The sequence below is a fragment of the Zonotrichia leucophrys genome, chromosome 10, assembly GCF_028769735.1.
Source record: "Zonotrichia leucophrys gambelii isolate GWCS_2022_RI chromosome 10, RI_Zleu_2.0, whole genome shotgun sequence".
NCBI lineage: Eukaryota > Metazoa > Chordata > Aves > Passeriformes > Passerellidae > Zonotrichia > Zonotrichia leucophrys.
Genome location: NC_088180.1, coordinates 940246 through 964206, shown reverse-complemented (window position 1 = coordinate 964206; position 23961 = coordinate 940246). Strand labels below are relative to the sequence as shown.

At 43.4% G+C, this 23961-nt stretch overlaps 1 protein-coding gene and 1 long non-coding RNA gene across 3 annotated transcripts in view; both read left to right on the top strand.

Moving 5' to 3' along the window:
* The window catches only part of RORA (RAR related orphan receptor A), a 357103-nt gene that overhangs the window by 87740 nt on the left and 245402 nt on the right, over positions 1–23961 (top strand). The gene's annotated exons all lie outside the window — the stretch shown is intronic.
* On the top strand, positions 397–18697 carry LOC135452489 (uncharacterized). Its single transcript, XR_010441630.1, has 3 exons — positions 397–610; positions 18308–18402; positions 18499–18697. It is a non-coding gene; the product is annotated as an uncharacterized LOC135452489 (long non-coding RNA).

Below are 23961 nucleotides of genomic sequence, written 5' to 3'. Positions count from 1 at the left end.
GCACTGTCTGATCACACATGCACATTCCTGATCCCCAAATGCATCAGAGAAACTTTCATTCTGTCTTCCCCCCACAAACCACAACACTTTGTTGTTTTTTTCCAAAACGGGCCGATAAAATCCTCATATCTTTGCTGTTTTCTTTTGTCCTCAATTTTTTTTCTTTATTTCAAAATAAGTAAGAAAAGGACTTGATATGTATCAAGGAAGCTGGTTTATGCTTTCACAAGCCTTATTTCAGCCCCTTTTTCTGCTTTCTGGAGCAAGTAGAGCAGCAAGGTGCAGGCATGCAGTGCCATGCTCAGAGGTTTCTGTTTGAGCCCTGCTCTGGCGCAGATCCTGGTGTTTGTATCCTCCTTGCCTGGGTGCAGCTGATGCTTGTTGGGCTCTGATGGCCCTGGCCAGGCTCACCTGGGGCCTCACCTGCCCAGGGATGGAGGGAACTTCAGAAACTCAGCTCTGGGCCACAGCCAGGCTTCTCTTTCTCCTCTCTCTGAGAGTTTAGCAATGCAGCTGCATAAAAACTTAACAATTCTTCCTTAGAGAGTGATAAGAAGAGGTAATGGGACACAAAGAAAAATTCCATCCTTGATCATATCATCCTGTGCTGGTAAGTTGTTGCCATTGTGGTGTGCTATGATACTGAATTTTTGACTCATTGGAAATGTGGCTTGAGTCATAAAGTCCTGTATTTGGTGTGTTTTGGGGAGTTTGTTTTGGGGGTTTTTGTTTTTATTTTGTGGTAACTCTTCCTCCAAAGAGGAAAGCTGAAAAGGCAGTTTAGAGGGGCAGATAAGAGTAAGTTTAAATTGTTGTTGTGCAAAAAGAAGAGCTAATGCAGATGGTGGGAACCTTGGCTGGTGGTTCAGGAGGTCTGGTGAAAGCAGGAGTCTCTGCTCTGCTGCTGATTTTGCTTCAATCCACCTAGTCAACACCTAGCTCGTGCTATTAAGATGATTTTGAAAGCTTCACTGGTGTATCAATGAGCATTTCAAATGAAGCTTTTCTCAAAATGTCACAATTCTGTGTTCAAGTAGGATAAAAACTGACAGTTTTGATCTTAAACTTAACTGTTCAGCTTTTTCATGCACAAAACCATATCCTACCTCTACTGTGGCATCACAGACTCTGAGAAAGAAAACGATCATCAGAAAAATCTTTGCTGCATTGAAGTTATCATTGATAGAGATGAAATCAAGGTCAAGATACCACAATGTGTAGGAGGAAGCTGGGTGAGAATTAGCAACTTCATCTTGGGCTTTGTATCTCAGCTCGCTTCCAAGTTTTCTTTCTTCCACTGGCTCTTAGTGACAGTGAAAGAGCCATGAGAAATTGTATTTTATATATAATTTTCCCCATTATGTGAGATCTCAGGATCTTTTTGAAGATAAGTTCAAATAGATTCAAGCTGATTCAGAAAAGAGGCCATTTAAGAATCCTTGACTTTTTCAAGTGGTTCACTTCATTTCACATTGCTCTGGAAGGAGGTGAGAGATTTCCTCCTGGTTGGGGCTCTTCACAGGCTGTGTAGGACATTGGTTTGTGAGCAAGTTCAGGCACAGCTGAGCTGGGGTTATTCTTTATAAAGAAGTTGTTTTTAATTTGAAGGCAGCAGCAAGTTTCCCTTTCTTTACTCTCTTCTCTCTCTACTTTCTAGCCTGTTCTCTGATAGCCTTGGCTATCAAAATGTCATTAGTATATGTCAGACACAATTCCACTGTCTCCAAGAGGTGGTTTGGATACTGGTGGAGGTAATTTGTGTGTTACATCCTCACCTTGGTCTCTGAAGACCTCTCTGCTGTCAGGCAGTCTGTCCTGGTTAGAGTGTGAGAATTGTGGACTCTTGTTTCCTTGTGCAGACCTCTGCTGTTCAAAAGTCAGAGTCTGTCACTCAAACCCAGGCAGAATTTGGGGCTGCTCCTGGTTTGGCTGTTTACTATCTGCCAGAAATTCCTTGGGGAGTGTGCTGCTTCTCAGAGTGTATGGTTTAATAAACTTCATACAACAATTTCAACTTTAGAAGCAGAGTGTCACATTTCCTTCTTCCCTCCTTGCCTGTACAATCTCCTGTGGATATTCAGAGCTTCTGGTTTGGCTCTGATTTTGGTTTTTTCCTTTTCCTTATTTTCTTTTCTCTCACCTAGTCTAGCCTTGTTTGCCATAGCACATTTCCTGAAATAAAGCACTTTTTAGCAGAAAAAGGTGCTGACTTCCCAGCCAGGTGCCATACCTGGCAAATTTAACCTCTTTCTGTGTCAGGGTAGTTTTCCTCATGGCTTTGTTGCTGCAGGTGGCCTGGGATTGCTCTGCTGTGGCTCTCAGGGCCCAGCCCAGGGTCCCCGTGAGCTCCTGAGCTGCTTTCTGCTGCAGCTGGGGCAGAAAAGCCTTGCCCTACAGCAAGAGGCCAAACCCCAGCTCCCAAAACATTTTATGGCTCATACAGGCTGGACTGGGCTGCGTGGTTTGATTCAGTAACTCCTCACTTTTGGTGTTTTCACTCTGAAGGAGAATCCTATGAATAAAGGCTATTTTTCTGTCACTCACTGTGCTCTGTAGGATCCAGTAGTGCACCATTTTGGTAAGAACAATTTGAATTTTCCATTATTTTGCTGCTCACAGCTCTCTGGGTCAGGGGCTGGGCACAGCTGGGCGTGCCCAAGGTGCCCCCTTGGCGCAGGGGGAGCTGCAGGGCAGAATTTGGGCTGGCATTTCTTGTGATGCCCAAGCACAGGAGGGTCAGAGGGATCTTACCAGGAGCACTTTCAGCAGGGACTTGACTCCAGCCAGCCCCCAGCCCCAACAGCAGGAGGACATTTAATGTGTGTACTTGGGAAGAAGGGCAGCCATAGTCAGTGTCCATTAATTCAGATGTTTGAGTTATTAGACAGGTACTTACCTTTTCTGCAGCCCTTTGAAAGGCTGATACTGCTCTTTTCTTTTTCCTTTTTTTTTTTTTTTGGTTTGTTTATTGCATAACTCCAATAGAAAGAAATTCCTAAGGCAAGAATGCTAAAGAGGAAGGAAAGAATAAGCGATGCCAGTTAAATTTTCATGTATTTATGCCTTATTATGGCCTGACAGTCAGAAATAATATACTTTTCCTTTTATCCTGATCTTCTCTTTTGACTGTGTATTAAAAAACCACCAGCAGTAACAAAGTGTAAAAGATTGAATTAAATCCTAGTTAAAATGACTTCACCTTAAATAGTGGAATATCTTAGATCTCTTTCTCTTCCTTTTTTCTTTCTCTCTGTCTAGTCTACAGAGACTTGGCAGTCTCAGATACCCTTGGGTGTTCAAAGGTAGATCAGTCTGTGGCAGGGCTGCCTTTGATGTTTTCACCTACAAAAATGTCACATCACAACTTGCTCTGTTATTTCACATTGAATGTGAAAGATTCACTAAAAGGTTAATTTCAAGTCTTGTTGAATTTTATACCATTAAAGTCAATGCCTTTTCAAGGGTGCACCTGGCATGGTGTCAGAAGGATGAGAGGAGGCTGGTTCAGAGCTCTGCTGCAGCCCAAGCCCCTCTGGGTGCCTGTGGCAGCAGAGCCCCTCTGCAGGAAGGTTTGCCCTCCCCTCCCTGGGAACAGGGAGAGCAGGGATTGCTGTGGATCTTCAGACACATCCACGGCACTGCCTTCACCTCTTGTGCATGAGACCCTGATTTGATTTGTGTTCAGTCTTGGAAAGGCAAGTGTGAAGGGAGAGAAACGCTTACATGCAAATCTTTTGGAGGTCTTGAATAATCCTGAATATCCATTCTGATTTCTGGAATGAACTGCAATTACAAATGACTGAGTGAAGTGGTTTTGAGACAGTTTTACTCTTGGTTCTTCTTCCCTTCAAGACCTATGTCTTGTGGCAATGCTGCGCCTTTGTATGGGGACTTTAATTTCTTTGTGTGTGCAGTAAATGTGAGTGCAGAAAGCTAATTGTTGCAGTGGCTTTCAAATATTATTTTGAGTAAGAAATCTGTTTCTCCAAACGGTTCCTCAGTTTAGATAAAAATGTTTATCAATCATAGCACAAATAGTGCATTTGACAGACTTCTGAATGAACACATGCTGAAGGAATAGGAGATAGAAGTTATGTTTTAAATTGCTTGGGATTTTTTAAAAACAATTTCCAAGAAAGTAGCTATGCTTTGTTTCCTTCTAGTACAGTGAAACCTTTAGACTTAGTGAGGGCACTCAGAAAAGGAGCTGACCTTTCTCCACCTCTCCTTCTCCTTACAGAGCTCAGATCAGTAATTTAATTGGTTCCTGAGCTCGATGCTCTCCACCTCCTCTTCCCCCCACAAATAATTCTTGCAAGTGAGCAGTGAGAAGTCAGGTAGCTCTCTCCAGTGTCCTCACATTTGTCGTGTAGGAGAGGCTGGGATTACGTGCTTTGTCAAGCTGTGCTCTTAAGGATGTGTCACATTTCCTCCCGTTTTAACACAGGAAATGTCTCTGTCACCAGGCAGCCCTGCTTCTCTGTGCATCCCCTAATTGTGTGTGAACTGAAGGTGCAGCTGGAGAGCATTTCATATCTAATTGGTGTGTGAAAGCTGAGGGCAGAAAAAACAATTAGGAAGTCACGGTCAACTTCAAGAAGGGCCATAATTGAGGCAGAACTGGAATTAAAAATTGGATTGCTACTGAGCTGGAGTGGAAGGGATGTAAGGGAACAAAGCTGTAAACAGCAGAGCAGCTTAGGCTGCAAAGGTGCACTTGCTGCAGTGGCTTCAGAGCCCCAGGTGCCTCAGGATAGCTGATGTGGAGCTCAGCTTGCCCAGCCCCTGGCATTGCAGAGAAATGGCTGTGGGTTACTGTGGCTAAATTTAGTGTGTTACAGGATGTCTTTCTCCCCCCCTTTTAATCAATTGCAGTCTATTGATAGCCCTGGAATAAGGGCTAGCTGCTCTATTCACTGCCTGGTTTTGTCTTCATTTAGCACCAAATAAAGAGCTAGAGGTGCTAGGCAGACACGGAGTGCTATTTTAAATCCACCTAGTCCAGAGGTTGAAGTAATTCAACAAAGAAGTTCATTTTACTGTTCAAACTGTAAAGTTTCTGTGTACACTAAGTGATAATGAGGCCGTTTAAAAATCCTCTTCTTGTCACTTCTAATAACAGGAGGTAGGTTTTCTAGGAATGTGTTCAAATGTGCACCACAACAGCTCGTTGCCATTTTACTGTTTGGCTGATTGGCTGTAAACTCTGGCAGGTTCTGGTGCTGAAAGGTTATGGTCCAGCCTGTCGCTATTGTTGTAGCATATGTACATGGATTGGCTGATTCTTATCAGTGTTTTAACACTAATTGTAGCAACACCAGCTCAGCTTCAGAGCAGTGCCCTGGGCTCAGGGCAGCCCTGGCCTGAGACAAGTGTCTGATGGGTACAGCGAGATTTTGTCTTGCTGTGTTGGCCTTTCTTTTGCCGTTACCTTTGTGTCAGAGGAAGATCATATCTGTCATTTTGCCTATGCAGTGTTTGCATAGGGGAGCTCCCATGCTGCTGAGAGAAGTTGGGAACTGGGGATTTAAATTGTTATTTGGGGAGCAGGTAGGCAGCCTGTGAGGATGGCCTAGCTACCACGTGTGATACCACTGGAATACTTTCCTTTTGGTTAATTAGATTTTAAGTGATCACTAGCTTCATTTCTCTGAATTTCTGTGACCTGTCTCCTTTCACCTCTTGCTTGAGCTATGGAGCAGCAGGGCTTGGGCAGTACCTGGGTTTCTGCAGGGTCGGCATGGAGTCCATGTGTTACAGAGCTACTGTGCTCTTAGCACAGCCAGAGTGGTTTGGAATTTAAACTAATTACAATTTAGATTTTGTAGATTTTGTGTGTTCGTTTTTCTCGTGTGCCTTCCTGATCAGGTCATTGCTCTACATTTAATTCTAAGCTCATTTAGGATCTCTGTGGACAAAAAGCGCTGCTGAACATGCTGAGGCTTTTTACCAAAGATGCTGGGTTTGATGGGTGCTATCCTGCAACTTGGAGGCCTTCATAATTTTTTAAATTTAAACTAAGTTTTAGTTTAAACAATTTTTTCTTGTGTAAATGACAAACTCTTCAGCAAGTAAGGAGAAGAAACCGAGTCATAAACAGCTGCTGGGATAACACCGGTGCTCTGAAGCAGCTGAGATCCTGCCCTGGTGATGTTGGTGCGCTCGTGGTTGATCGAGGCTGTCCCGTGCATCTGCTGCGACATCGGCGGCGGGCTGTCCCTGTGCCTCGGGAGCTGCAGGACAGGAGTTTGCTCTGCTCCTGTTCCCGTCCGAGTGTCCAAGGGCTGTGTCTGTGCCTCGGGAGCTGCAGGACAGGAGCTGCCGCTGCTCCTGTTCCCGGTCAGAGTGCCCAAGGGCTGTGTCTGTGCCTCGAGAGCTGCAGGACAGGCGTTTTCCCTGCTCCTTTCCCGGTCAGAGTGCCCGGGGGCTGTCCCTGTGCCTCGGGAGCTGCAGGAGCGGGGCCCCTCTCGGCTCCCGTTCCCTCAGGGTGCCTGAGGGCGGCGGGGCCGCTCGGCCGCTCGGGCCCGGGCTGCGGGCGCTGCTCTCGGCTCCGACAGTACATGCCAGGCAGCACTAGGTGGCACAGCCACCCTGGAGCAGCACAGCAGCGCCCGGGCTGCTCCGAGCGGCCCCGGGTCCCGCCGAGCTCCGCTCCCGCATCCAGCCCGGGCCGGGCTCAGCCCGCGGCTCTGCCGGCACACACACGGACCGGCATGCCGCTCACCGGGCGGGAAAACGGGAAATGATGGGCTCCCAAAGCTGCTCGAAATCTTGTTTTACCAGGCACTTACCTTCGTCTGTTTTACCAGGCACTTACCCATATCCTGTTGAGTTACCAGTCTATTTCAGCCTTTTGCAGTGTACGCCTGTGTATAATCCAAGTTCAAACAAAGCGCGTTATAGCAGGTGCTTATGTTTTAAGCACGAGTTTAAGTGTTTTCAATAGTGAAATGAAGGATAGCGCTATGAAGTTTGTGGTTAAAATTCAGTACCAGTTAAGCATATTGTTGTGCTGGGGCTGCTCTTGGTTTTTATTTATGAAGATAGTTAGGGAACCTTTAAAAAGTATATGATGGTTTTTGTATTCGTTTCTCCTTTGGTAGAAATTGAAGTGTAGTTTTGACTCTAAGGGAGAGATAGATGCATCTCAGTTAAGTTTACTCTGAGGTGGTTTTTTTGTTTTGTTTGTTTGGGGTTTTTTGTTTGTTTGTTTTTTCCTTTTTTTTAAATTAGTCTGGAAGACTCAAAATCCTCAGCAACTGATGAGTGTCTATTTTTAAAGTAAACTCACTGCACTGTGATGTGTCAATTCACTTCTCTAAACCAACGTGAGTTTACAGACACTGATTTCTCAGCACTGATTTTAAATGGTGTAGTAGGGATGTTTCTAAGAAGAAAATGTGGGTTTCAATTTACAAGAAGGAGTTATGATTTAGAAGTTAATCAGGCAATAGTTTTCTTTTAAATCATAGGTATGGATTGTATCATTGTGTATGGGTTGTATTCATATTTAACTGCCTCAATTAGGTGTTTTCAAGTGCAGTGACAGTTATTTTTAAAATATCTGCTATTTAAAAAGAAAGCATGGCTTCTGCTTCGTTTGTAAGGGAAGATGCTGTGGGAGATTGTGGTGGCATTATTGTTACTGCTGTTAATGTAGGCTGAAACCCATCCTGGCCTCCTAGCAAAAACAAAGTAAAAGTCTCTTCCAAGATCTCTCATCAAAATACTTCTAGAAAATCAGAGTAGTCTGGGTAAAATATATGCCATTTACCAATAAAATAGATTCCAATAGGGCTGTGCATTAAATATGTAGAGGCCTGGAGATAACTTGCCTATAACAAGAAATGAAGATTTTTTTTTTTCCAAGGGCCCCCCGTTGTCAGAATATTACACAAATGCCACATTTATTTTTTCACTGTGAAGACAAGATTTCTTTATATAGCAGAAACATTTATATTGAGGCAGTGGACAACACTGGTGATCCTAGAGTAGACTGGGGGAGCTTGATGTGTGCATCCCCTTGGAATGTGCCATTCTCCACGTGGAAGTGTTTGAGATGGACACACACGCGTTTCCTCTGGGCTCAGTCCCAGCCCTGGCTCTCTGATAAATATTGCAAGAAAGCACCAGGGTAATCTTGGGTCCCTGCTTAAAATAATGCTGTAGGCTTCCCACACAGGAGAGTGTTGGTTGTTGAAGGGGATTTTTATGGCTCACACTGGGACTGACGTCAGACTCGCCCACAGCCTGGGACTGGAGAAATTCTGAAGCTGTGCAGATGAGCAGCTCCTTCCTCTCGAGCAGAATAACCACCAGCAGCTTTGGCTCCCTGGGTTTGATGCACTGGAGATTTCTGCAGGAAGAAAAGTAGCTCTTCTCACATCATTGTGTGAAAATAAAAGCATTCCTACTGGAAAACACAGCTCTTCCTTATGCATGTCCTTTGTCCATGTTGGTCCTTGCTTTGGTTTGATTTGATTTTTTTACATGTGTCTTGAAAGTGTGATCTGTCCATTTTCCTCTTCCTTATCACTTCTGGCCTGATAGTACTCCCAAATAACGTATTGTGTGTGCTGGTAAGTATGTACCCCAAACTGTGGTGATCTGTACTGCTCTGTGCCTTATATTTTGGTCCACAAAGCAACATGGCCAAAAAAATGCCACAGGTCAGTGGGAAAGCATAGATGAAATCTCCAGGTCTTGTTTTTTTTTTCTTCCATGCCTGTTAAGAAATTGAAAGAGTTCCATCCTCTGACTCTTGCTCCAAAGTGTTCTTGAAATGAGAAGAAACAGACTTAGAAACAGGAAAGTTAAAAATGGAGAAGATATTTTCTGGATCTTACTAGACAGCCTGAAGTCAAACCCTCTTAGCATTAATCCTGCTGGGAAGAGAAGTGTTTGCTTTAGGAATGCTGGTTTCATCTTGGCAGTGGATGTGATGTAAAGACGACAGGCACCACCAAGCCCAGGCATCCTCTCCTTCTCCGGAGCAGCATGGAGGAGGTGAGGACAACGCTGAGGGCAAGCTTTCCTCCTTCCTTCCTGCACTGCAGAGGTCATGTTTAGGTGCACCATCTGCTCCTGCTTTTTGCATTAAAGATTTCTGTGTAGCACATAGCAGAGATGATCTATGAGGAGCTCTTAGCACGAGTGGTGCCAGGAATTGTTCTCACTTGGGATGCGGAGTTGCTGGCACAAGCAGCTTGATAAATTCAGTGTTGGTACCTGTGTGGAACTGGGCTGTACTCGCTTTGTTCTTGCTGAGGTTCAAGTTCAGCTAAATGAGATTCAGATGGGAAGGACACCAACTAACTGTCATAGCAGCCACCTCTCCACACACCCTTCCAGATCCTACTTTTGTCAGAAGTTTTCAATGCTGAGTGGCCGGGGACTTGTCAAGTTGCATAGCTCAGAGCTGTAAAGGAGGTTTTAGGTTTTACCTTTTTTGTTTGTTTTTCTGTGGAGAGCACTATTGTGTCTTAGTCTGCCAAATCTCTCGATGGTGTAGTGCAGTCCCTACGAAAATAATTTTTGAGCAAAACCAGTAGAATCTGAACCTGTTTCAGTTTGATCAGGGGACACTACAGGTTAACATCATAGCATATGACAAATGGAGTCTGAATTAAACTATTCTAAACTAGCTCTGTGAAAGCACATGAGAGCTTAACACTCTACACATTGCCTCTTTTACTTAAGGAAAGTACCTTGAATGTCCCCTAATTTTCTGCCTCTCTTCCCAGGCACATTTAGTGCTGTAGATAACAAAGCTGATCGATAATGACGGTGGAAATGTCAACATAAATAAGGACAGACTTCCTTAATGCTGGTGCTTCCAAAGCTGCTCAGGTGAACATGGGGGCATCTTTGTGGTCTTTCCAAAGTGAAACTAGTTTGTAGATTTTCTTTAAAACCAACCAGACAAAATTCCCTTTAATAGGAAACAAGATAGGGCACTGAAAAGAGAAGCTGGTTCAGGGAAAATTTCCTCAGTTGGCCGTAGAAGAATAATGTGCTTCAGAACATGCATGGGAAGAAAAGCTGCAGCAAGAGTTGTATTATGTATTTCTAGCATTCTTTACAGAGCTGTCTTGATGCCTTCCCAGCCCCCAAGATACACAAATAATTTCCTGTGTCTGACCAAGTCTGTGCACTCTCCTGTCACAAAAACAAGTACAGGGCAATGGATGCTTTGAAACTGCTTCCAACACCTTTTTTCCTCCTTTTACAAATGAAAGCTTTGAGGATTCTGTTGTCCATAGCATGCTTCATTTTTATTAGAAACAATCTGAAAATGGTCAGCACTACCCAAATGCCTGAAAATAAAGGAACACTCAGAAACACAGTTTTTGTTATACTCTAGTTTGGTGTCATACTATAAAATTAGTTCAAAATGCCAGGAGTGCTCTTGATAGCAATATTACAGTGTAAAAGTTGGGTCATGATTTTACAACCTGTTTGCTGTATTCAACGTGAAAAAAACATTTATTTACTTGTATATGCACAGTAAGTCAGGAGGGATTTCTGCATACAAATCTTTAATCAGTTGGAAATCAGGGAGTTCAGGGACAACTGTTAGTCAGCTGCTGGTTTTGCTCCATCTCGTGTGATGGTTATAATTCTGTGTTAGAGTTTTATTGTTTTTAGCATGAAGATAATAACACCCATCTCTCTAAAGCGTTTAAAGATGTGCTCTGAAAAAGTGCATTCATAAATATGATTTTTCAAAAATCCCAACCTAATAAACAAAAATCCTGAGCATGAGTGAAATGAAAAATGAAGGTGAAATTTGAGATGAAACCTAGAGGGGGAATGTCGAGGTGAATTTTTAAGATAGTATAAGGGAAAATCTAAAGTAACAGTTACCTGAGGAAAAAGTGGAAATGGCTTGTGAGATACCCCAATGTTGAAGTCGGTTTGCTGAAAAGCCACTGGGCAATTCTTCTTTTTTTTGCCCCTCTCCCTCTTTTTACTGATATTTAATCTGGGGGGAAGTCCTCTGTGGCTGAAAGCCCCCAGGAAGGGGATGTTACTGCCATTATGGAGGGAGCAAAAATCAGCAGCTTCTTTCTAGGAAGGTGAAGTTGTTTATCCTAGATGAGACAGGCTGTCTGATACCAGTTAAAGTGTAGATAAGATAAGATGTAGAAGGAAAAATGGAATATGTGGCCTATTGACAAAATGATTGTTGGTTGGATGTGGCTGAAATTTCACTTACAAGGTACTGTGCTTTGAGGGTCTCCTCAATGCTGGTGACTTAACTGCATCTTTCGGAATTTCTTTAGCCCTATTTGTTTTGACTTTTGCACTTTTCCTCCTTCTGTAACTAATTCTGAGCATGTTCTGTACACCTGCAGGCAGCTGAGCTGCCAAGCTCTGCTTTCTGACTTGTGAAAAACCCTTGTTCACTATTAAGAGACAGCCTCTTGATGGAACCATGAGTCAATACTCGCAGGATTTACACCCAGGGCCTTGCTAATATTCTAAAGCCAGGGTAAGTGAAATAAGATGCTGTGTTGCCACTGGCAGTGTGAGATAGAGCCTGGTGTTTGTCTGTAGTGAACTATGTAAGAGGCAATGGAACAGCTTGGAAAGGGAGATGGTGAGAGAGGAATTTGTGGCAATGCAGCCATAAGCAGAGAGAGTAGGATGGATGGAGATGGTGTTAAGGAATTGGTAGAACTGGTGGCTAAATATACGTTGTGAATGAAATGAGCAGTGCTGTGTGAGCCCATGGAAGGATAGAATTCCAAGAGAATGCAAATGAGTGTTGAAGAAATAAGATGCATGAGTAAAAACCAAACTTGGGAGCTGAAGGAAGGATGTTATTGAAAGAGAAGTAGCACAGTTGGCTACACTGAAGATGGCTGACAGGTTGAGGAGAGGAGCTGTAAAGTATTGATTCCAAATTGTGCATCAGAGTCTGCACTGATTCCAGGCCTGGTCCATGTGACAGAGAATTCATTTTGCAGCTCCTGTAGTGCATGAGGACAAGAGATCCTGGCAGTAACAATCTGTGAGCATTAAGGTGATAACATTAAGTCAGTATTTCTAATATGGAAAAGATGAAGGCTTGGATCAGAGTCAAAAGAGAAGATGAAGAGTAGACAGGAAGGAAAGATAGTGGGCACCAGAAAGATAAAGTGATCAAGTGTTGCCATGGGGAAAACAGATGATTGGAGGAAGAAAAAAAAGTTGGATGTGTCCTTTATCTTGGTAGAAAAAGAGAGTGACATTAGGCATGTGTCAAATTGAAAGGAAGGGAAAGATTGTTACGCTTGCCAGTGTTCTTTGAAGAAATCATTAAAATCCTGTGCAGAAAAACAATGGAGATGGACAGATAAGAGACAAATGCAGTTAAAAGACAGACATGATGGTGATGCAAGATTCAGTGAAATCAGAGAAAAAAGATTGTTTTGCAGGGAAGCTGGCCAAACAGAAGGAGTGTTTATACTGGAAGAGGTCAGCCTCTTTTTTTTTTTTTTTTTGATCATTCAGTTTGTGTTATGGTAGCAGAAGGGCACGGTGTGAAAGAGAGCAGGAGCCAGATCTGAGACTGAATCATCTCTGACTTTTCTGGTCTCACACTGCAGTGACTCAGTGATATCAGTAAAAGTTAAGGAAGAGTAGGAAAGGGAGCTCCACTGCTTCATCTATTCATTTGACCTGACACCTTGACAAAAGTATCGTTGAGTAAGAGAGGAAGGTGCAAACAAACCCAAAGAATGTCTGTAGTGTCTTTAAAAATGAACTGACAAACCCCCAAACAACACACACCTCCCCCTGAACAACAACAAAAACAAAAAACCATCAGCAAAACTCCCTGGCCTACAAGCTGGAGCTCTGGGCTCCCTGTGGCTGGGAGGTTGCTGGAGCTGTGCTGGGCACAAAGGACGGGGGAAGTGGGGGCTGCACCTTTCCCTGCTGCCCCAGACTGCCTGAACACATCAACCATTGCTGAAGTTTCAAGTAGTCAGTCAGAGGGGTATGTTTTGTGTCCATAGGTACTAAAGGTTGGTGCAGATTTATCCCAAGTTCTGTGAATTCCAGTATCTCAGAGCCTGGCATACCACACACTTGGTTTGGAATTGTTTCTACAATTGCAGTCTCTCTCGGCCTGAGTGTTCCACAGAGATGCGATGGAAGTGTGGCTGATGGAACCAGTGACCACCTGCCTTGCCATGAGTGACAGTGACTGACTGAGGATCGTTTCTGTCCTCACTCAAGCCCTTGCACAGACACTTTCTGGAGCACAGAAAGTTGTGGCTGCCAGCTGTGGTGGTCAGCATGTGTTTCCCAGGTTGCTGTTGAGGTAACTCCAACCATCCAGTGGGGAAAATACAGGAATTTTTTTTCTATAGTAATTTTTTTTTTTTTTGCTTTCCATGGGTAGGTGAGTTTAGCCAAACTTGGCTCTTTTAATTAAAAGCTCTCTTGTAATGAAGATGGAGAGGTGTAAAAGAAGTGCAAAAGGAAGTTGTGTGTATTCTTGTATATAATCTTGGCTGGCTGTGAAGCATTCAGAGCACAAGTTTTTTCGTATATGTCTGAAATAGCTGTCAGTTGATTCAGAAAATGTGGGCAGTACCAAACTAAGCCATCTCCTTGCAGTAAATAATTCTTTCCCTGCCAGAAGCAGAGTGGAAGAATTTACAGGCTGAACAGAGGTGGTTCTGAAATTCTGTGAGAAAAAGGCCTCTCTGCTTTTGATTCCCCAGATGAGCTCTTGGAACTGCAACTAAAAGCAAGTCCATAGCTTAACCAATTTCCTGATGTGTTTGGGTCCTTAATGGGCTGTTCCTTGCAGAGGCCACTGGGTCACCTTGTCCCAGGTGAGTTCCTTTCCCTGACAGCACAGCAAGTGATCTGTCAGAGGCAGCAGCCCACAGGAGTCAATGGATCCTTATTTGCCATTTAGGATGTTTAACTGGTTGACTGCCTTGCAGCTGGCCTAAACTCAGAGCTCCAGAAGAACCTTGGAAGGACACCTGAGTAAAGCAGCCCTTGAAAAGCTGAACAAAATGCAAGATTTGTGAGACACCAATTCCTTGTAAAACTTGTAGCCCTGATTTTCATCCCCCCTCAGAGCATTTGCTTTCCTGCTTCTCAATGAGTGTTTAGTGAGCTCTCCTCCTGCACTGCCAAGCAACTGCTACTGCTGGCTTCTCCATAGACTTCCTAGAGTTCAGCTCCTCCAGTGATATATTGAAATTGGAGCTCTGCTTGCTCCAGCCTGATTTACAGTCCATAATGATTTGAGTTGGGGCTGGTTGTGTTTACCTTTCAAATACATGCAGGGCCCTACTTGGAATATTAGCGTTGACATGAGACTTGAGGTCTAGCATCTGGACGTGAATTTACATTTTATGAATATTTGCTGTTGCAGTGAGTCAAACAAAAACCTCAACAGAGAGAGCAACCAGCACTCCCAGGGTAAAAGCCTAGGATTGGTACTGGATTTTTTTTCTTTCTTTTATTTTTCCCCCCTTCCCCTCCAGAGCCTCCTGATAGCCTACATTACCATTTAGCTGTCATTTGCTGCTCCCTGGCTCTGTTGGTTTCTCAGCTTAGAAACAGCTGCCATGTGATGTGAATGATATTTTAAAGTCCTGTGTTTGAGTTCTTGTGATAGCAATGTGCAGGGAATTGGCAAGCTCTCGGAAACAAAATGGCATGCTTTATTTTGTCACTAGAAGTATGTTCAATCTGCTATTTGATTCTCTGTAGCATTTTGATTAAGAGCTCCAGTGAAGTTATGTGAAAAGTGAAAATCCTCTTTATTCTTTCTCTCCAAGAAAATGAGACGCACAGCATTGTCAAAATATTTGCCTAATCTTGCAGATTTGGATACTTGTCATAGTTCTTCTGACAGACCAAAACAATGGTCATTAAATGAGAAGCAGATGCAATAAGTATGCAAGCAAGCTTACGGGGAGAGACTGAGGAGAAGCTGCCAGCAGAACTCACTGAGCTCTGGAGAATAAAGAAAAACAAAAACTTTTCTTGCTATTGTACCCCATAAATAATCATTTTCCTCTAGTAATCTAGGCATTGTGCTTTTCTGCATTGGTGTTTTCATATGTTCTGGTGCAATATTGACTTCAAATCCAGATGCTCCTTTTGGCTTACTTGAATGTCTTTCTTGCCAGGAAGCGAAAATGCCAAAGAAATGCTTTAGCTTGGTTTTTTGTGCATGTTTGTTTGTTTGTTTTGAGGTTTCTTTGTTGGGTTTTTTTGGGTATGCTTTTTATTTTTATTGGTTGGTAGTTGTTGTTGGGGTTTTTTGTAGTTTTCGTTATTTCCCTTTTCTGTTTTTTCCTTTTCACTGCAGCACTGATATTTTAGGACTAAAGGACATTGTCGAGGAAGAGAGTGGTTATGTTATATTCACAGTTTTGCATGATTTGGAAAACAGAAACTGCTTGTGTGGTTGGGAAGACAGAAAATAATGATAAATTCTCTGTCAGGATGTAGAGCAAGTTTCTTGAGCAGGTAGCTTTTAAGGTCTGTTTTGTGGTTGCAGAGCTGTGATGTAGACTGAGGATGTTGGTCCAAAATCTGTCTTAAATTATAGGCAGAATTAAAACTTTTCAGCTTTACTATTGCTCCAGCTATTTACTCAAACCGCAAGAATTAAAGATTTGCCTTTAGGAAAAGGAATTGAATTATTTTCTAGGCTCTCCATTCCATGATCTGTTTATAGTCAAGCTCATCTATGTGATTGCTGTTAGTGCTCATGTTTCCAGTGTCCTTAAAGCTATCCATAAGTTACAGGTTTTAACTGGCATTTGATGATTCTTCATCCTTGAGGTAAAAATAGAACTGAACGTTGGCAATATGGTTGTGTAACACTGTGCAATTGAAACTCTGCCTGCTGCCCCACCCTGCAAATCCTTGCATCTCCTCTGGGACTGTGCATGAACACAGGCATGCACACACGTGCACACCTATGCATGGGCAAGTCCCTTTCAGGGAGAACATGGAGAAAATGCTGCTTTTTGGTGGAGATGGTGCACAATGAGCATGGGGGTTTCAATGTTTAAACCACGTATTGCTGGAAAATAATGCACTGGGCTGCCTGTAAGCCAGACCTAGAGCAGGGCAGTGTGCTGTGTTACACAGCTCCTTGTTTCCAAAGGACTGGGCTGTGCTGCCTTCACAGCAGCCCAGATTGGCTTGGTTTGCATCAACCTGTCTTGTATCAATTGTGTCCCTTTGTACTCTGGCTACAAGGTCTGTCTGCAAACACTGAGCATCTTTGGCATCAGGGTTTTAAAATTTTTTAGTGCATGCAAAATGTGCTCAGGGCTTTGATCTAAAAGGACGAAATCAAGGCATTGCTTGCAGGCTCACATGGATTTATTTGTGTACAAAGCTGGTCACTAGAACTCACCTGTAAGGCTTTGGAAATGTCCTTCCATGTGTCCTGTGTGTTCTACTGTGTCTTGTCCCACAGTTAATTACAGCTGCTGGCAGAAAAGCTGTCCTGTTAGGCAATGCCAGGCACTGCTGGAATTGTGTTTTCTGTGTTGTCAGGGGCTTTGAGCTCTGAGAGAATGGGATCTCATCAGTCCAAGGTTTATGAGATGCAGAGTGTTTTACATGCTTCTGGTGCCTATTCACAGATTCAGTGTTGCCATGCTCTAGTTAAAGAATAGCTAAAAGTGTCTGCTGTTGTGTTTGACTCTTGGGTGTTGCTATAGTGTTTGCTTTAGATGCTTAGTTTCATATTTTTGCTAGTTTATAAAGGGTTATGCATGATTGTTGAGATAGGAAGCATTGTAGATATCACAGTGTGGATTCTAGAATTAGAGGTGTGTATTTCCCTAATCACTTCTTTAATTAATGTTTTGTCTTGGGTATGAGATATTTGGAGTCTGAGAACCTGTGAGATACCTGAAACAATCTATTTTATCTATTTTTTGGGGGGGGAAAAAAAAAGATACTGGTAAAAAGAAAGATTTGGAAGCAGCTAGTCAGATAATAATTCTCTTCCTGTAGTCCTCTGTCAGTGCAGAAGTGGTTCTTCTGGCCAAGGCTTTAAACCAGTCAAATCAACCCAATACCCAGGTTTAAACATCTGGAAAAAATATTATAATTTTTGAGAGAGACACAAAAATTCGATCATTAACTGTGGTTAGAGAGACTTTATTCACACATGTTCAGGCCCAGTGTGCATAGATGATACTTCAGTGGATACAACTGAGTGTAAATTTTGGATGCCTGTGAAGGGTTTGCTGGGTGTCATGGTTTGAAGGACAAGCGTCTGCCAAGGAAGGTGGGAACTTCCCGTGGAACGGAAAAAATATTACACCTTTCCCTCCCAATTATTGTCACTTTGAAATGAAGGGGCTTTCAGGCAGAGATGGGGAAAGGATGCACAGTTCTTTACCAGTGTGTGTGTATAACAAGGCACTCAAAGCCCAGCTCTGGCACTGACCCCAATCCCAGCACGATCCCAGCCCCAAACCCAGCACAAAGCCAGCATGATCCCAGCCCCAACCCCAGCACAATCCCAATCCCAGCCCCAATCCCATTCCTAATTCTAGCCCCAGTCCCATTCCCAGTCCCATTCCCAATCCCAGCCCAGCCTCTCCTGCCCGCAGTGCTTTCCCCCCGCTGCAGTTCCGGGCTCGGCCACCGGGGGCGCTGCTGGCTGCGGGCCAGGCAGGGCTGCAGTAATTCCCCCGATCCTGCAGGGGGCGCTGTGGTGCGGCCGCCGCTCCCTCAGGTGGGGATGGCGGCAGGATGGATGGGGAGCAGGAGCTTTGGCATGGATGAACGGATCCCAGAGGAGCAAATGTTGTGTACCAGAAGCTCTGCAGCTGTAGTGGGGTATCCCAGCAGGCAGGAGGTGTGGGGTTACACTGTAGTGAAGCAGTGGGGCTGGGCAGTGGCAGCCAGGCTCCCAATGCAGCTGAGAGGCTCCCTTGAAGGGGATGGGGGGGTCTGGGGTCCTGGGTTTTCTCCTGAGGCACCAGATCAGGTGTTGAGGGTCCTTTTCTAGTCAGGCAGGGTGTAAGAAGGGTCCCAGTGCAGTGGCTGCCCCACAAGCAGAGCTCCACTCGCAGCAGGGACAGAGCAAGCAGCGCTGGCGAGTTCTCCCACAGTGACCACGGCCTGTGTGCCCTCAGAGGGAGAACAAGGATGGGAGAGGAGCTGAGCCAGCCCCTCACCCGGGCCCGGCCAAAATCTCTAGGTGTCCAAGGAAAAAACCCCAGTAAGGGAGCAGCCAGCTGCACCCTTCCCTCACCTTGACCATTTATTCTGTTTCTCCTAAGTACTGGTCATTGTCTCTAAGCAACAGATGGTACAAGATTCCATGAGAGAAGCGAAAGGGAAAATCCTAACCCCCAACATTGGGGCTGGAAGAAGCCACTTCTGCCCAGATCCCTCTTGAAGGTTGGTTTTTTCCTCTCTCCCCCAGAATAGTTTTAATGTAATGTAATGTGTCTCATCATTCTGCTGCCTGAACTGCATAACTTGGGTTTATTTTAGGCCACAGCCCTGAAGTCCCTGCACAGGCAGCCCTGAGTCTCCAGGGACAATGACAGGGCCGAAAGAGCTCTGGGCAGGGCACTCGTCATGAAGCCCTTCAAACACAGGTGGGGTGAAACAATGACCTTTGGAAAACGTTGGGTACATTTGGTGCGAATGGAATGAAACCATTTCTCATCTATTGATGTTATAATTTTGCATTTATTTTTTTATTTCACTTACTGACTGTTATTTGTCTTAGCATAAGAAAGTTTCTTGGATGTAGTGTGATGCATTTGGATACCTTTAGAATCAGGAAGAGCAGCCGAAGCACCAAAAGTGATCTGAATTTTCCATTTTCTGAGGATTTGGTTGTGTAGCCCGAGCTGACTGATGCTCCTGAAAATTAAACCACTGGTGTAAGTGCTTAAGCTTGAACTCCTGCCTGACTCTTGCTGAAGGGTGACTGGTGAGAGTTTGTCTTGCCACAGCTGAGAGGAGAAGCCTTAACTCTTCCAATGAGCTCTTCAGCCACTAAAAGCTTCCCATTCACTGCCTTCTGATTAGTTCCAAAATCAAGTTTAAAGCTAGTCATAAGTTAATAAAAGAGATAACAGGAATAAGTGCTTCTCAAATGTTCAAAATGTTGGGGTTTTTTTTCAGGTTGTAGTTTCTCTGTACCAGCTTCATTTGGCTTGTAAGGGGACTGTAGCAAAACAAACTGACTTGAATTAATATTTTTTAATCAGTGAAATTAAGCTGAGGGCCAACTGGAAGACTTTGGTTCTACTGGAATAACATCTCTGATTAGCTTGGGGCTAAATTACTAATTCCAGTGAGGGATTTTGAAGTTTTCATTGGGCTTAATGTGCAAAGCCCTTAAATATTCTGTCTTATTTAGCAATCTGAAATACCAAGACCCTGTGAATCTGTGTCTAAAAGCTAAACCCCACAAAAATAATGCTGAAGTTTTTGCCTTAATACTCTAAACTAAGCAGATGTTGCCTTTAGTGACATTTTCAAAATCTTTACAGAGCAATAGTACATGATTTGAATATTTTTAATGTGACAAATTAAGATTTCAGTGTGATTCAGTACACACAAACTTGGAGCATTGACACCAATTAACTCTTAAACAAAAGCTTTAATGTGTTCTGGATATTGTACTCTAATGATGGCAGCTTGGTGAGATGCTGTTTGGTGTTTGCTGTTTAGACATGGATCTACTGAAATGAATATAAATGGAGTTCTAGCTCTTGATTAGTAATCTATACAGCTGTGAGCCTGAACTCTGAAATCTGGAGCTTTGCAATTCAGGAGGGGGGAAAATGGACAGTTTCAGCAATGAGAAGAGGCGTTGGTGAGCTAAATTAAATGGCTGATGATAATTGTGATAGCTTACAGAGAATGATGCTGTGTTATTTACAAAAGCTCCTTTTTGCATGGAATCTGATGTCTTCTCCCATGAGCTTGCTTATAATTCATATTCCACTTTAATATGCCTGCAAAATGTGCTTTCTTTCTGTATACGTATTATTTTTAGGATGTTATGTTTCCTTGGTGCATACACAATGAGCCTGAAATCCTGCAGGAATGTGTTTAATTTGAAAGTTTTATCCTCTGGGCCTGGTTAATTCAAATAGGAGGCTCAGAACAGTGCTGCAGTGCCGGCAGGAATGCGGGCATGGCAAATCATCTGTACAAAGAGCAGAGAGCCCAGGTGCCCGTGCTGGAAGGTGCCACTGTCCTCTCTGAAGCTGCTCTGCTTCCTCCTTGCTCTGTCAGGGCTGGGCCAGCTTTGCTCTCCTTTATACCCTCAGCATTTCATAACTGCAGCCCGGCCGGATCCGCTCCCAGCACGGCGCTGCCTGCCTCCCTCCTCTGCAGTGCCCAGGCAGGATTTGGGGAGGGATTGCTGCTATCTTTTAATGCTGGAAAACATGGAACCGTGGCCTCCACCCTATATTTTTTCGGTGGATAGAAGGAGTACACTTGCTGAGCCCGTCCTTCTGTGAGATCAGTGGGCTGTGTTTGTTGTGCAGGAATGTGAGAGCTCAGGAATTCCAGCGTGCAGCCTGCTGGAAAGCGCTGCTGGCTCATGGGCAGCAGAGGGGAACGGGCCTTGCAACCATGGCTGGGGAGAGAAATGAAAGGCATTTTTTATAATACCCTGGGCAGCACACGCAGGATGTTATGTCTGGCTTGCACTGGGCTGACGTGGTGCATTGGATTTTTTTCTTATAATGCTGGAAACACAGCTATAAAGGAAATTCAGAGATAGAAATGGAACAAAATTAAAATGAAAAGCAAGCTTTATATTTCACGGTGAATAATTTGTAGCATCTTTCCTCAAAGAAATTGGACTGCCACTAGAGATACGAAGCAAGCAGCATAAAATGTTCTGCAGATTTATAAGCCACTTGAATATCCAAATGATGGCAGCCCCATTCTGAGAGTTGGGAAAAGGCTCAGTTGTGGGCAGCTGTGGGGTGGGGTTGGGAGATGCCTCCAAGCAGCTCAGCTCAAGGAGGATTCCAAATGTGTGTTAGAGAAGAGGAGACAGCAGGGTGGAGAAAATGGATGAGAACTTCTGGCTTGCAGTTGGCCAAGGTTTGTACATGCTGGTGCAGAACCAGAGGGTGTCAGCTCCTGCCTTAAAAGGGGAAATGCATTTACTGGAGTCATGTGTCCTTTTCTTCAAGCACCTCTGGAGGGTGGATTGAGTATTTGGACTTTTCCATTGCTGCTTATGAACAACTGGGGTTGGAACTTGCTTCCTTTCAGGCAGGGGACTGCAGTCAGATTTTTCCCTGGTCTCTGATGGTAGGCTTGTCTTCAATTTGAGACAACACTCACCTGTACCTTCTTTAAATATGTCTGTCTTCACTGGCTTTCATTTTGGTGTGATGCAGGATGGGTTTGCTTTCTGTTGGAAATCCACAAGCCCTGTGCAGTCCGTGCCCTCCGTGGAATTCACCAGTCACACCCCAAAAAATGCCCTCTCTTTTTAGGAACAGAAGTGTTGAAAAGCCCAGAAGCGTGCATATGTGGGGGAAATCCCAGTCAGTGCAATACACCTGATCTGTGGCTGTCAAGTGCCTCATTTATTTCAGTACATTAATAATGCAAGTCCCTGAGGTTGATTATTGTCTCTGGAATTTGCTGTGTACAAATGCTTTTCTATTCTGATGAATTCAGTAATCAAAGTCCCATTGGCAGAGACCAATGCTGAGCAGCCTCTGGCTTAGAAAAAATAAGCTGTGGCTTTCTGGGATTTTCTTTTTCCTTTATTTAGGCTGAGACTTAGATTGCCCATGAATTTCATATTTTCATATATGAAATTAATTTTATTATAATTTTATAATAATGAATTTTATAATTATGAAAATAATATTATTATAATTTTCCTGATTTTCATATATGGTCTAGATAAGAAATGAAGGTTTTCTTTAATAATTTAAAATACTAGGAAATAGAAGAGAATGAAGAATCCATGCCATTCTATCTGCATCTTGCTTAAAAAGAAAATACTTTGTCTGAAGAAAAAAACAGACAAATTGTTAGTTTGAGTTCATTGCCTTCTTTAGAAGTTGCAGGGAAAGAGTTACTCCCCTTGCTTCCCTAGGAGCGTACGCTGGGATTTCTAGCTCACATTTATTTTGCTGAGACTTTGGAGTCATGTTTTTCTATGTAGTTTTTGATGTAGGACCTAATTAGGCCCTACACATCTTAATACTTTTTGCTACATCTGCATTAAAGATGGCATTGCATATATTTGCATACAATTTACATTTAAAAGTTGGCCATGCTGTGTGCAATAATCATTTTAACAAAGTACCATTGACAGTCAATATACATATCCATGCAAAACATGTGGGGGTTATGGGAATAGGCACACAAAACATATGGGTGCACGATGCTGTCTGTTTGGAGAAATCAGTGTTCTTTCTTAACATCATCATTTTGTTGAAGTATTTCCCACAAAAACCAAGAGGAGCCTGAAGATCAGAGCTCCTGCTTTAACTACGGACTTGACCCACAGACTTTAGCCAGGTGAAAGACTGAAACTGTTCTAGTACCCCAAACCATACCCCATGGTCTGAGCCCATACAATGTGCTATCGCCATTACAGGATGCTCAGATGTGACATTTGTTTCTGCTACTTCAGCTGTGCCCAATCTGAATTTAAATGGTAGTTAAAAATCAGATGCCTGGGGAAGTTTGAGGTTACTGTATTTTCATTCTGGCATGTAAAAGATAGTTTGTTTACTAATTTGTTTTCAGAAGTACTGCCAATGGTCAATTGTGGAAAATCCTGAGGGCTTTTTTGGTGTTTTCCTGTGGAATCATGCTGCCTTGTTAAATTTTTCAGTTATCTCAAATGAGAAAAGGAAAAATCTACTAGTGGCAGGAAATCAGCCAAAAAAAAAAAAAAAAAAGTGAGTTACCTTGCAGGGCAAGGAATCTCTGTGTGCTGACACTGAGGCCAAACATTTAGTCCATGAGATGCAGATTTACATCTTGAACAGTCAAATTTAAAAACATGCCAGCAGAAGTGTCTCTGTTTTACTTGGCAAAACTCAGCTTGTTTTTTTGTTTGGGGGGATCAACATTTCTCACTTTGTGATTGTGATGATGTCAAAACCTTTTCAGACTTATTTTTAAAAAGCCTGAAAAGAGCTTGAAGTCAGCTGGTGCTTAGGCAAGTAAAGATCAGACAGAGGCAAATTCTTTTCAGACAGACTTCAGAGCTGATCTCTGGGGTGGAAACTGGGAGTTGGACTTTCATGCTACAGATGAATTGCACAAAGCAGCAGAGTCAAATGTTAATTTATGTCTTGGTGGTTAAGTAATAGAAAAATCAAGAAGGATTAATAAAATCTTCTCATCTACAGGCAAATAGTTTGACTTCTTTGCATTCACTTATCTGTCTGCGTTCATCTGTGTAGACATCACAGGCAGCTGAGGTTTGGTAAGTTGGCAAGCTGATGAATTAAGGATTTGATTTTGCAGTACTGAAGTTAACTGCCCTTATCCATTGTCTTGGTGAGATGCTGCAGGAACCTGTGTTGCTCTGGTAGGTGGGGAACAGAATGAATCCTCGCTTCTGCAATATTCCCAGATAAATGGAAAGGGTTTCTAAATCACCCACTCTCTAAAACTTGGTGTCACGAGTTTCTCCAGTCTGTTTCCTCTGCAAATTGAGCACAGTTGAACTCCTGTGAGAAGCTCTGAGCTGACCTACTGTTCCTATAGCAGTGTGAAATTGGCTGAGCCACTTCAGTGCTGGATTGCCCTTGTCAAGCTGGGTTGTTAACACTGGGTTAACCACTGTGATACTGCTGGAACTAACTGGGGATGACAATTGCCATGTGCAGTTTAATCAGCTGTCATTCTGGCTGTACAGGGCCTGTAGAAAATCCAATAACATTTCATGTTAATAATCATTATGCTGACAATTAGTACTTTGGATTGTCAGTGATG